The sequence below is a fragment of the Eublepharis macularius genome, chromosome 5 (genome assembly GCF_028583425.1).
Source record: "Eublepharis macularius isolate TG4126 chromosome 5, MPM_Emac_v1.0, whole genome shotgun sequence".
In the NCBI taxonomy this organism is placed as follows: domain Eukaryota; kingdom Metazoa; phylum Chordata; class Lepidosauria; order Squamata; family Eublepharidae; genus Eublepharis; species Eublepharis macularius.
In genome coordinates, this window is record NC_072794.1 from 104,381,543 (window position 1) to 104,393,854 (window position 12,312).

The 12,312-nt window shown below is 45.0% G+C and overlaps 1 protein-coding gene across 1 annotated transcript in view; it reads left to right on the forward strand.

The window, feature by feature from the left end:
* Positions 1 to 3,328: 3,328 nt before the first annotated feature.
* The window catches only part of MICAL1 (microtubule associated monooxygenase, calponin and LIM domain containing 1), a 45,224-nt gene continuing 36,240 nt past the window's right edge, over positions 3,329 to 12,312 (forward strand). Inside the window, exon 1 of the mRNA XM_054979730.1 lies at positions 3,329 to 3,695. The gene's annotated coding sequence lies outside the window, so the exon portion shown is untranslated. The remainder of the gene's footprint in view (positions 3,696 to 12,312) is intronic.

Consider the following 12,312-nt stretch of genomic DNA (forward strand, 5'->3'; position numbering starts at 1 on the left):
GCACTCGTCCTCAGGTCCCTTCAACAGAGACAAGCTGGCTCAAAGCATCAACCGTTTATTTACAAGAAGACAATTCCATCAACCAACAACTTCAGCTAACATACAAAACTGGAAACTGAAACAAGAGGTCCACTCAATAGGACCAAACTAAATCACACAGTATTAGGGGAAGAGCAGACTGTTCCATTACATATATACATACAATATATCACACCCCTCAAGCCATTTCCCTGTCTCAAAATAGGAGTCCCCCCACCCCGTTTATTCTGCTCCACATGGAGTATTTTGTGCATGTGGAGCAGTAAAAACTAGGGGGGGGGGGAGAACTCTTCCTGTGTTACTGGGACATGGGGAAATGGCTTGAGGGGGAGGGAGGAGCCCCCCCCAGGCATTCTGAGGCCGTTTGAGCTCTCTTATTTTTTAGCAGCCATTTACTTTTTAACTGCTATATGGCTGCGGAAACCTGAGAAGTCTTTAAAAACCTGTATGTCTAGCTTTGCCCACAGAGTGAGACACTCAGACTGCAGCAGCTCTCCCAGGGCACAGGCAGAAAGAAGCCTTTCCTGCCTTCCTGAGATCCTTTAAATGAAGAAATAAGGGGCTGAACTGGGACCTTCTGCAACCAAAACGTGCTGTAGCAGTCTCTTCCTTTGGATGATGAGGATGTAAAGTATTAACACAACATCCCTGCTATATCAGACCAGTGGTCCATCTAGCCCAGCATCATGTTTCACCGCAGCCAACCAGTTGCCCTGGAAGGCCAACGATCAGACCTAGAAACAGAGCCCTTTCTTGATGTTACTGTGCCTCCTTACTGCCTCTCAATGCAGAAATTCCCTTTAGCCACTATAGCTAGTAGCCACTGATGGACCCCTCCCCACGAACCCATCTGCTCCCCTTAGCCATCTATTCTAGTGGTCATCACTACATCCACTGGCAGTGGTGAACTCTACAATTTAATTATTTGTTGAGTAAACTTGTGGTAAATATCTGGAGAAGTGAGCTGTGGCTCACGAAAGCTGATACCCTACTACAAATTTTGTTGGTCTTATAGGTGATGTTGGACTCTTGCTCTTTTCTACTGCTACAGACAGACTAACACAGCTACCCACCTTGATCTATCTTGTTGAGCAAAGAAGTTATTTTTTTTCTGTCCTGAACTTATGGCCCATCAACTTCAGTGAGTGCCCCCAAGTTCTAGCATTATGAGAAAAAGCTCTCTCTATGCCCTTTCTCTGTTACGTGCATAATTTTATAAACCTCTATCATGTTCACATTAACCCCTTAAGACATCTTTTTTTCCTAACTGAAAAGCACCAGACTATTTAGTTTATTAAGTTCTCATCATTTATAAATAAACTTACTGATGGCTGAAAGTCAAAATTGGGGCAGAATTTATTAATCAGGTAGGGTGGGCAACGAGATGCAGTCCTATGAAGTTGTTCCATGTGTTATGTTCCTTCAGGAAAGAATGTTTGGAGAGGTGAGAAATCCCTTACAGAGTCACTGACATTCCTGCAAATACTACACACCTTACAACTGCAGGGGGGTGGGTAGGAGATCTTGCTGCTCAGTGTGTTCAAATACATAACTGTGTTAACATTATACCCTCCCCCATAATTATTATAAAAGTAATGAAACCATGTTTTGTATACAGAGGGAGGTTTTTCACCGCACCCTGAATGGGTTATGCCTTGGTTCAACAAAAGCCATGTGTCTGTTTGGAAAACAAAGTCAACAGATGCAAGGTCTTTTACAGGAAAAATATCTAGTACAACCAGATAAAAGGGAGCTGGAGTAGCTAGCATGTACTTGCAGACAAAAGGTATATGATGTGCTAAGAGACCAAGTTTTGTATAGTAAGCCACAAACCAGTCTAGAAGAGGAAAGATGGGCCTTCAAATTCCCACTGGGCTGACTGGATGACCTTGAGCTAGTCTCAGCCTAAATTACCCAAGAGGATTGTTGTAAGGATAAACTGGAGGAAGGAACAGCCTTACTCTAACCTGAACCCCATGGAGGAAGAGTGAGATAAAAATGTGACAGAGAATTTGGCATTTCAGAGACTTTTAAGTGTGGGAAGTAGGGGACTGTGCCAGCCCCTTAGGATAACTACTAAACCAAATGGCAGACTATATGCACAGCTGACAGGATCACTGCAGTGAGAACAACCCACCAAAATGGGAACTGAATAGTAGATCCTTTAAGCTAGTTGGTACCCTTTGTGGTACCTTCCCTCCCCCTTCCTGTTTAGCACAATGTTGCTTGAAATCCTAAACTGAGTTACCCTTCTAAGCCCATTGACTTCAATCAACTTAAATGGGTATAACTCTGCTTAAGATTGCGCTGCTAACCAGCTATAAGGGAAGCTGCCAGCCAAATGCAGCCTTCAATCAAGACAGAGACTTAAGAGATAAGAGGGAATGAGGTACTTAAAAGGGGTATTTCTAGCAAGCAACTGGAGATTGGAGCCAGCAGCTGACATGAAGGGAAACCAAAACACGGTGACATCATCTCTTTGTTTTAACTGATGTATTCATGTTGCACAGTACCTTCTACTTTTACCATTATACACGATAGTAAAGTGGTTGGGTTGCAAATCAGCACTGCATCCCACTCCTGCCATGAGCTCAGCAGGTGGCCTTGGGTAAGCCACTCTGCTCAGCCCCAGCTCCCCAGCTGTACTGTGGGAATAATAACATACTGACTGTTCACTGCTCTAAGTGGGGCACTAATCTATCTAGAAGAATTGTATATAAGTGCAGTTGTTGTTATTGTTGTTATAATCTTTTCCAAACTATTCATGATTTCACATATCTTTATTCTAGGCTGGATGTATTCTGCAGTCTCAATGCCCAATCATAGAAATTGCACACAAACACACAATTCAGCATCCTAAGAATATCAGATTCCTTTTTTTAGAAATAAAAAAGCAAGTTTCTAGACTATAAAATGATAAAACCTGTCTTGAAAATGTATTGGAAGCAATATTTGGTGAGATCTCAGAAGCCAGAGGTTGGAAATGAGCAAGCAGGATTTCCTAGGACAGAGCTTCAAAGCCTCTATAGCTCTTTGCTCCCCTTCTGACTAGCAGAAGCAAGAGATATTATGAAAAATACTGTGCCACATTTTGTATTTTAACGCCTGAAGCGCCTTCTTTCAGCATTCTGTTGGCGCAAGATTCTTCCCAGCCTGAATCTGACCGCGGCTTCCAGCAAGAGAAACTGGAAAAAGAAAGAGTCTTGTAATGGACTTCAGGTTGCTTAACGTACCGCGTTTCAAAGAGCCCGGCTAGGAAGCCCCGCCCCCGGCGATGGAGCCTGCCGTCTCCCACGCAGCGCCCGCGGTGCCGCCGCGCTCTCTCCTCCGCCCCGCCGAGCCTAGGGGACGATGAGTGCTGCAGAGTTGCATTTGCCTAGCCAGAAGCGCCGCGGCGCTCGGCCAGGAGCCCCCCTGAGAAGTAGTCACTCGCTCCGCGCCGAGAGAAGGGAGCCGCGGCAGCGGAAGAAGCAGCGCACAGAAGCTGGGGCTGAGCAGGGGCGCTTCGGTCGCCTGTAGCGGCGCGCTCTGGAGCTCCAGAGACGGAAATATCGCGCCGCTTCTCGGTCACGCAAGACGAGGCGGCATCGAGCGGAACGCGCCGCGGGGGGCTCGGGCGCCTCCGATTCCGAGTCGGGACAACAGCAGGACTCCACGTAAGTGATCGTGTGCGAACATGCGCCGAAGCCTGCCGGCATCACCGCCCGGAGAACAGCCGGTGCTCAGCGCCGGCGTGCAGGGGCAGAGAGTGCCACTGAGCACGTACAGAAGGCATTCCTCCCCCGCCCCTCGACCTACCCTCGCCGCAGGAGAGATCTTGCTGGCAGACTTGCGAGCGACCGCTTTTCTCCGTCAACTGTACTGACTCGAGGCAGGGAATTGTTCCGGCAAACAGCAGCCAGCTTTCCAGCCCTCTCGCCGGGGCCGGGAGATGGGCCATAGAGCGGCCTTCCAAAGTAGTAAAAGCTGGCCAGAGTGAGCCAAATGTTCCGGAGACGAGGCGCGAGGGAGCTTGGCTGCTTGCGGCTGGCAGCAAGGACCCAACCGCACACGAGCCTCCACCGGGGGCTCTCCTCTTAGGGATGGAGTTCGGGCGCGCGCTGGGTATGCGGCGCAGCGGCCGCCCGGCTTCCCAGGCTTGCGGGACTCGGCTGCGCGGCGGATTGGGGTGGCGATATAGCTCGGGCCAGCCCTATTGGTCAGCCCGCGGAGCTTGCCATGTGCTCAGGGTCTGTGGGGAGGGCTTTTAAGCGAGCTCAGACGGCTTGGCAGTTTGGGGGAAGTGCCGGAGCGGTACGCGCCCAGTCCCGAACGCTGTCTTTACTGTGACCCGCGGGGAGCGAGTGCCTCTGGGGAAGTGCAAAGTGGTGTTTTTCTCATCATTACTGCTTTGGGAGGAGGGGAGACTTTCAGCGCAACGCGGCTTCCAAATGGGCCTCTATCCAAGCACTTCACTTTCCACAAATTGGCTTTTGCTTACAGCCGATAGACTTGCCAATGTTTTGTTTCCGGGCAGAGCTTCTGTAACTTTAAGCGGAAGGGGGGAGGGGGGAGAGGGTCAGGCACCTTCTCACTGCATCTCCGTCTTTGAAAAAAATGCGGCAGCCCAGTTTCTGCCTGTCATTCACTTGCTAAAGACTCGATTTTTATTTATTCATTAAAATATTTGTTAGCTGCCTTTCTGCTATGCAGGAACTCAAAGTGGCTTACAACAATCACAGATAAAAACAACGCAGTTTAGGACTGCCAGTAATATAAAAACAGAGTTATTTAAGTCTTTGGAAGACTGATAGTGAAGGGGCCTTGCACTCTTTCCAGGGGATGCTGTTCCATAGTCAGGCCCCTGAAAAGGCCCTTTCTCATGTACCCACCAAGTGAACTTATTTAGCTGATGGAAAATAGTAAAAAGTCCACTAGCACCTTTAAGACTAACCAACTTTATTGAGGTATAATCTTTTGAGAACCACAGCTCTCTTTGTCAGATGTGGTCAGAAGAGCCTCTCCCTGTGACCTTTCCAGGCAGGAACAGGGGAGAAGATGGTCTTTTAGGTACCATGTAGGGCTTTAAAATTAAAAACCAACACTTTAAATTGTGTTCAGAAGCAGATTGGTAGCCAGTGTAATTGCTGTAATATTGGGGTTACATGATCCTGATAGCAGGCTCCAACCAGCAGTCTAGCCTCAGCATTCAATGCTCGCTGCAGTTCCCGAACACACTTCCAGGGTAGCCCCAAGTATAGCATATTGCAGTAGTCCAGTCTAGATTTAACTAAGTCATGGATCACTGTGGCTAGATCTGACTGAGCCAGAAATGGGCGCAGCTGGTGCACCAGCCAAAGCTGGGCAAAAGTACTCCAAACTACTTGCAGCCACTTGGTTTTCCAAGGTGAACAAACTGCAGCTTGGGAGTGTGTTAAGCACTCCCAAGTTGCAAAGCTGACTCTTCAAGGGAAGTACAACCCCATCCAAGACAGGAAAGATCTAACATCACTGATAAGCCTTTCTACTAACCTAGAGAACCTCTATTCTGTCAGAATTCAGTTGCAGCTTATTCACCTTCATCCAGCTCCAAGCATCAAGAGCATCCTTAGGATTAGGTGAGGAAAAAAGGTAGGGCTGGGTATCATCTGCATATTGGTGACACTGCAGCCCAAACCTTCTGATGACCTCTCACAGTGGTGTCATATAGATATTAAATAGAGTGGGGGATAAGAGTGTGGGACTCTAATCTGGAGAGCCGTGTTTGATTCCCCACTTCCTCCACTTGAAGCCAGCTGGGTGGCCTTGGACTAGTCACAGTTCTCTGGAGCTCTCTCAGCCCCACCCACCTCACAGGGTGTTTTGTTGTGGGGATAATAAACCGCTCTGAGTGGGCATTAAGTTGTCCTGAAGGGCGGTATATAAATTGAATGTTATTGTTATTATAAGACTGAACTTTGCAAAACCCCGCAGGCCAACAGCCAAGGAGGAGAGCAGGAATCCACCAGCACAAACTTCTGAGACCAGTTTTCCAGATAGGACTTGAACTATGGACCTTAAACCACAGTAACACAGTGCCCCTTAATCCCAGAGCTGAGAGCCAACTCAAAGGATACCATAGTCGATGGCATAGAAGGCCACTGAGATGCCCAGCAGGACTAATGGGCACACACACCCTGTCTTTCTTGGTAACGGTCATCAGCCAAGGCGACCAAAGCAGTCTCTGTTTCAACTACTGGCCTGAAGCCAGATTGAAATGGGTCCAGAAAATCAGTCTCTTCCAAGACCACTGGAGCTGGGAAGTGCCCACTCACTTTAGCACCTTGCCCAAACATGGAAAATTGGAGACTGGCTGGAAATTCTCCAACATTGTAGGGCTTAGGATGGTTTTTTTTCCCCTGCACACATCTAATTACAAAAGTCGTATCAACAGCCTTGTGGCTAACTTTCTTTTCTGTTGGAAAAGGTTGCCTATGCTTTGAAAAAACCTTCCTGCTATGAGTAAAGAGGCAGCTCCTGTATCTCCCGTCCTGGACTTGGTCTCCACTGTTCCTATCACTTCCTCCATATAGTTCTGGCAGGACTCTGGTTTTGCTTTATAGTAGCCATTTTATCTGTTAAGACAATCAGGGCAGATCTGAGTTTATGGAGATGATGAAGCCACACATACCACCTGCACTTTTTATGCAGCAGGAGGCTTGAGTTGTACTTTGCCCTGCAGCCTTGATAACCTTGCACCTGGGCTAAGGAAGCTGGCACTTCCTGATAGTCATATATACCTTCCTCCTAGGTTGAGGCATGTTGTGCGATTAAATACTTTGCTGTGTTTAACTGCTGAAGCGCAATAAGGCCTGTCTTCATAGATTGTTTTTTAGCGCCTTATTAATAGCCCCAGGAAGTGAGGCCCCTTGCTGAAGAAAGGAAATGTGGTCCAGCATTTGTCCTCTTTGCAGAAGATGATGGGGGAGGGTTATGGCAAGACTGGCAAAGACTATGACTGAACTGGAATGAGATTTTTACTTCTACTCAGTTGTATAAGGCATTTTGCAAGCCCTACTCCAGAGTAAGCAGAAGAGCAGCTTCCTGGAGGGTGCTGATAAAGTACAGTTCTGCAATATTAATGCATTGTGCACACTGGATGTGCTTCTGGCTCTTGCTTTATAATTCAGCTGGATCTCTTTCTTTGTGGCAGCCAGGTGGCTCACTGTTTGATGCAAAAGATGTATGGAAAAGTCAAAGGAGACGGCTGTAGGGCTCTTTTCAGGGCTGGCTCTAGCGCACGTAATGTGCCTTCTGGTAACTGGCTTTTCTGGCAGTGGCAGCCAGTTAAACACACACACTCGCTAGTCATCTGGGAATGGAGTGTGTCTGTGGTGTCCTTGATGCTGCCAGCTGTAATGCAAACCAAAATGCCTGCAGCCCGTTTCCTAGGCGCCACATATCACACAAGCATTTTTATTAGGAAAAGGGCAGAGTGAGCATGCTAGTCAGCATTCTCTCATAACATTGGCACTGAACCTTCTCAGCTGCCTGCTTCTGCCTGCTAGACTGAGAACCTGGCCCCCAAAGAGTCTGACAGTTTGGATCCTGAGCCAAATCCCCCCAGAATTCTTCTGTATCCAGGCATTCAGTATTCTGATGTGTGTTTATTTTTTTCCAAATTGAGCTGCAGTTTGTTCTTAAAAGGAATTTTGCCTCTTCTGTGCAGAACTAGAGAATTTAGGAAGACCTGGTCTCTAGCTGTGGCAGATTCTTCATCATGTGTTGAAAGAGGCAGGAGAGAGTGTGAGACCCATTGCCACCAAACTCGGTTCCACAGGAACTGGACTTGCTGCAGCTCAGTGTTTCAGTGATCTACTGAGGAGGAAGGGGAATTGCTTGGGGGAAACATGGTAAAGTTTAGTAAGTTTTCTCTTCCTTTCTGCTAGCGCTGCTTAGAATGTGACTGCGTAAGTGTCTTTCCTGTCTGTGGGAGCTCTAGTGAAAATACAACTTCCTCTCCTGTGCATTACTACATTATTTTGCATTCTTGTGTAACTAGTGTGCAAAGGCATTTTTTTTTTGCTACTTACATCTAATTTTCTCTTCTGCACCAATACTTTGTCCTTGACAATAGGCTTATTCTCCCTCCCTGCTTTTTCCCTTACTTTCCTTCCATTACCTGTGGGCGGGGGACACACAGAATGCTGAAAGCTTTTACAAGATCTCACATTAAGGCTAAAATACACTTGGGGAAAACTTCTATTGATTCCAAGAAAAAGCCCTGATTAAGGCTTGCTCGGGGCCAGGGCTAGCTTCCTGCATCAGCACTGCATTGTCATTTGACTCTTCAGAACGATCTGTGCCTCAGCACCCATATTTCTTACTGCATAACATAGGCAGAATGCAGGAGACGCTACTGGTGTCATTGGGTCAAACCTATTTTTTAATCATAATCCTATATTTACTCAAAAGGAAGGTGCCCCTGAATGTTAGACGGCCCCCCTAAAAATGTTATACACGGTTTTTTTTTTTTTTTACTGGGCAGAACTGTAACTTATATGTGAATGTAAGATGACCTGCTCTTTTTTTTTACGGTGTACCTTGAAAAAGACTTAGCTTTGAATTGGAATAAATACTGTAGTTATTCTTGGTATTGTAAACCACCTGACAGTGGGTTTGCAGCATTTCCTCTGACTGTGGCAAAAGGGTGGGCAGCAGTGTGGAGACCCAAACTAGCTTAGCATCTGAACCTATTCTTGACCTATTCTGGTTGAACCCGAGGGGAAGGGCATTTGCGTAGATGTCTGTGGTCAGTGTTGGCAGTGGTTTACTCCATGGGGATCTACTGCTTTATGGGTAGGTTTCCCAACCTTCAAGTGGTAGTTGGAGGTCTGGAACTACAACTGATCTCCAGGTGACAGACATCAGTTCCCATGGAGAAAATGCCTATCTTGTAAGGTGGATTCTGTGGCATTATACCCAGTTGAGGTCCCTCCCTTCCCCAAACCCCGCCCTCCCCCAGGGTCCACCTCCCACATCTTCAGAAATTTCCCAACCCAGAACTGGTAACCATACTTTAGGGGAACCAATGCAGTAATCAGAGTGTGGAGATCCTTTCAAAGCAAAGATCTTTGCTTTGAACAATATGAAGGGACATTTTATCATCTATGTTGGGCATATAACAAAGTAAAGAAGTATTGGAAACAAATACATTTGATTATTTAGAAGATTCTAAAGACATGTTCAGATGAAACCAGAGGCCTTTTTGTTGTGTTTAATTGATAAACAATTGGAAGGTACACATGGCACACTGTTTTTGTATATGATAACAGCAGCAAGAATTTTATATGCTCAAAAATGGAAAACTGTAATATTACCTACAGTAGAAGAGTAACTGGAGAAAATGATGGACTATGCCAAGATGGCTGAACTAATGTTGTTGATCAGGGAAAAGAATTTAGGTAAATATCTAATTATATGGAAGCCCTTTATAGACTTTTTGCATGAAACAGAACATGATGAACTGATGAATTGTGCTTTTGAAGATTAAGGAGAGGAAAGGAATGTGTAGATGGAAAGAAGAAATATTTACTAATGGTAATGTTAGACTCGATGTATAATACGTATTGTTGATAGACCTCTTCAAATGGAAAATTGGTATATACCTCCACTATATATATGGCTCTTTTCTTTTTTCTTTCTATTCTATGGATGTTTTATAACTATTTTAAAAACTCTAATAAAAGGTTATATTAAAACAGGAAGATCTTTGCTATTCCCAACTCTGAGAAAGCATTCCTTTCTGCGCTTGGGTTAGTCTCCAGATGTGTTGTGTACTCTTCTGTAATGCCTTCTTCTTCCAAGCAGCAAGGGGTATCGCATGCCTCTATTTCCCCTCATCTTAAATGAGAAATAAATGTAGTTTCTTGCACATTTGTCGTGCAATAAACTGATAACGTGGAAAGTCTTGAAAGAATGGCATCCTTCTGTGTGGCCTCTGTCACCTATGGATTAATGATTTCCCAACAGTCCAGTTAGCTGATTTCCATTTTAACTGCTCCTAGTGCCTAAAGGTTTGTTCCAGTAAGGAAGTAATTCTTGTTTACTCCATTATAAGAGAGGTGTTTTGACATCTTTTAAGAGGATCAGACTGGGAACATTTCTTGCAGGACAACCTGATATATGGGAGTGATTCATGGAGATGTTGTCAGTATAGAGGACTGATGGTAAATCCTCATGCCTGTACTTGTTACATTAACCAACCAAGTAAAGAGCAAGTGTTATACCGAGAGATACTGCAAAACCTTGATAAAGTTGCTTTTCCTTCTGACAAGTAACTTTCAGGATGGGAGGGAGGTGTGGGGGAAAGAAAAATGTTTCTTCCTCTGTCCATGTCTGTGAGTGGAGAATCCTATGATTCAAAGTACTTCACAACAAAATCATTTTGCAATACAGTCCCAGAACACATTTGGAGTCTATAGATGGGGCTCCTGATAACAGAGACTTGAGCAGCCTGGTAAACTAGTTCAGAGACTAGGGTGGAAGATCCTGGTTCGGATGAATAATCATAATGGTGGAGCTAATCTGAAACTAAGGTTTAGACAGGATGATGAGTAGAGAAATGGTAGCTTGGGTCATGGGGGAAAAAACTGTTTTCAGTTTATTGCTCTTACACCAGCATTTTGAATGTCCTTAGCAAAGGTCTTTGAAATCATTTCTCCCATTAGCCATTCTGTGCTAAACTTTCTGGATGCACTCCATCAGTGTTCCTCGCCCCCCCCCCTCTTTAATGGATAGGATTGAGCTTCAGAAGAGTAATTAGAGCTTTAACAAATAATTATAGACACCCAGTTGCGAGAACCTTTGACCTAGTTTCACCAGGAGTTTCATTAGGAGTGGTCATTGTAATGGTGGAATGCTAAGACAATATGTTAATAACTTTGATCTGCATACAGACTAGTGTTCTGCATGTAAAAGGATTTCTACATGTGTAGTGTGTGTGTGTGTGTGACTTTCTCCACTCCTGCTTCCTCCAGCAGCCCAAAGTGCTTCCCTAGATCCTGTTCTATCCTCCAGGAACAGGAGTCCAGAGGGCATTTCAGTCTGCCACAAGAGGGGAGAGATGAGAAAGTCACACTTTGTGAGCAGAAATGCTAGTCTGTATCCGAATTATTAAATGTAATCTTTCAAAAAGATTGTACCAAACAGGCTTGGGGAAAATTGCAGCAAAGCAGGGGAAACACAATCAGTAGACAAACAGCAGATGACGTTATGTGGATGTTTTTAAAAAAATGCTCCAGTTTGGATGCTATACCAGTGCAAAACTTCCCTGTGGAAGCACCCCCTTCTGTTAAAAGGCGCTGTCCTGTGTTTCACTGCAGAGATAGCTGCACGTTTGGGTACAGACATGTCTAAGCAGTGTGGAAGTGTAAGCTTTGCTGAAGTATTTAACAAGGATAACAGTCTTTGGGGTGTTTTGTTTTGTCTCACTAAAGGAGCAAGTCAGAGCAAACAAAATTGTATTTGTTGGTGTTCCAATTGTAGTAGGTGAGCTTTCAAATTGCAGTTGTGACAAAATACAATACTCTTTAAGTCTCAAGTGGAGGGAAGTCCTTGTGGTAATCCTCCTAGATTCATAGGGAATCTCTTGAACAGTGCTGCTTGCTAAACCTGGTTTGTTCTGTTGGTTCCTTCCACACCCCTCTAATTTACCAGTGAAATGTACTCAGAATGTCTCTTGCTGTGCATGACACCTACAATAAAGATTATCAGAATAGCTAACCATACATGGAGGGATTAGTGTCTCCTGACAATGCCTATCAAGTATTCACTTCATGAAGACAGACTTCCTACTCTGGCTGATGCTGTCACAAGCTAGCCTGTCTCAAATGAACCTTCATACTTAGCTATTTTTTTTTTAAAACATGTTAGAGATCTTGTTTTTTAGTCTTGTGGGAAAGCTTTGACTACAGCAGACTTGACACAGATATTCCTCTAGTATGTTTAGTGAAGCAGTTTTCAGTGTTGTATTTTCAAATGTTTTCCCTAAATGGTACACATCCTTCATATTTTATATCTGTTTACCTTAGATTGTATGGGTGGGTAGAGCCAGAAGAGGAAGTGGGTGGGAAGGCAGGTGTGAGGTAACAGTCCTTCCTTTTTGCTAGAGGGAACAGCTGTTTGACGTGTGGAACTTGTAAGAGCAGTTTCTGTGATAAGTTAGCAAGTTGCACAAACAAGTTAACCCCACTGCAAGGTGTATTAGCAGGTAATGCTGAAAGAGGAAATGTGAGTGAAATGCACTTTCTGTGT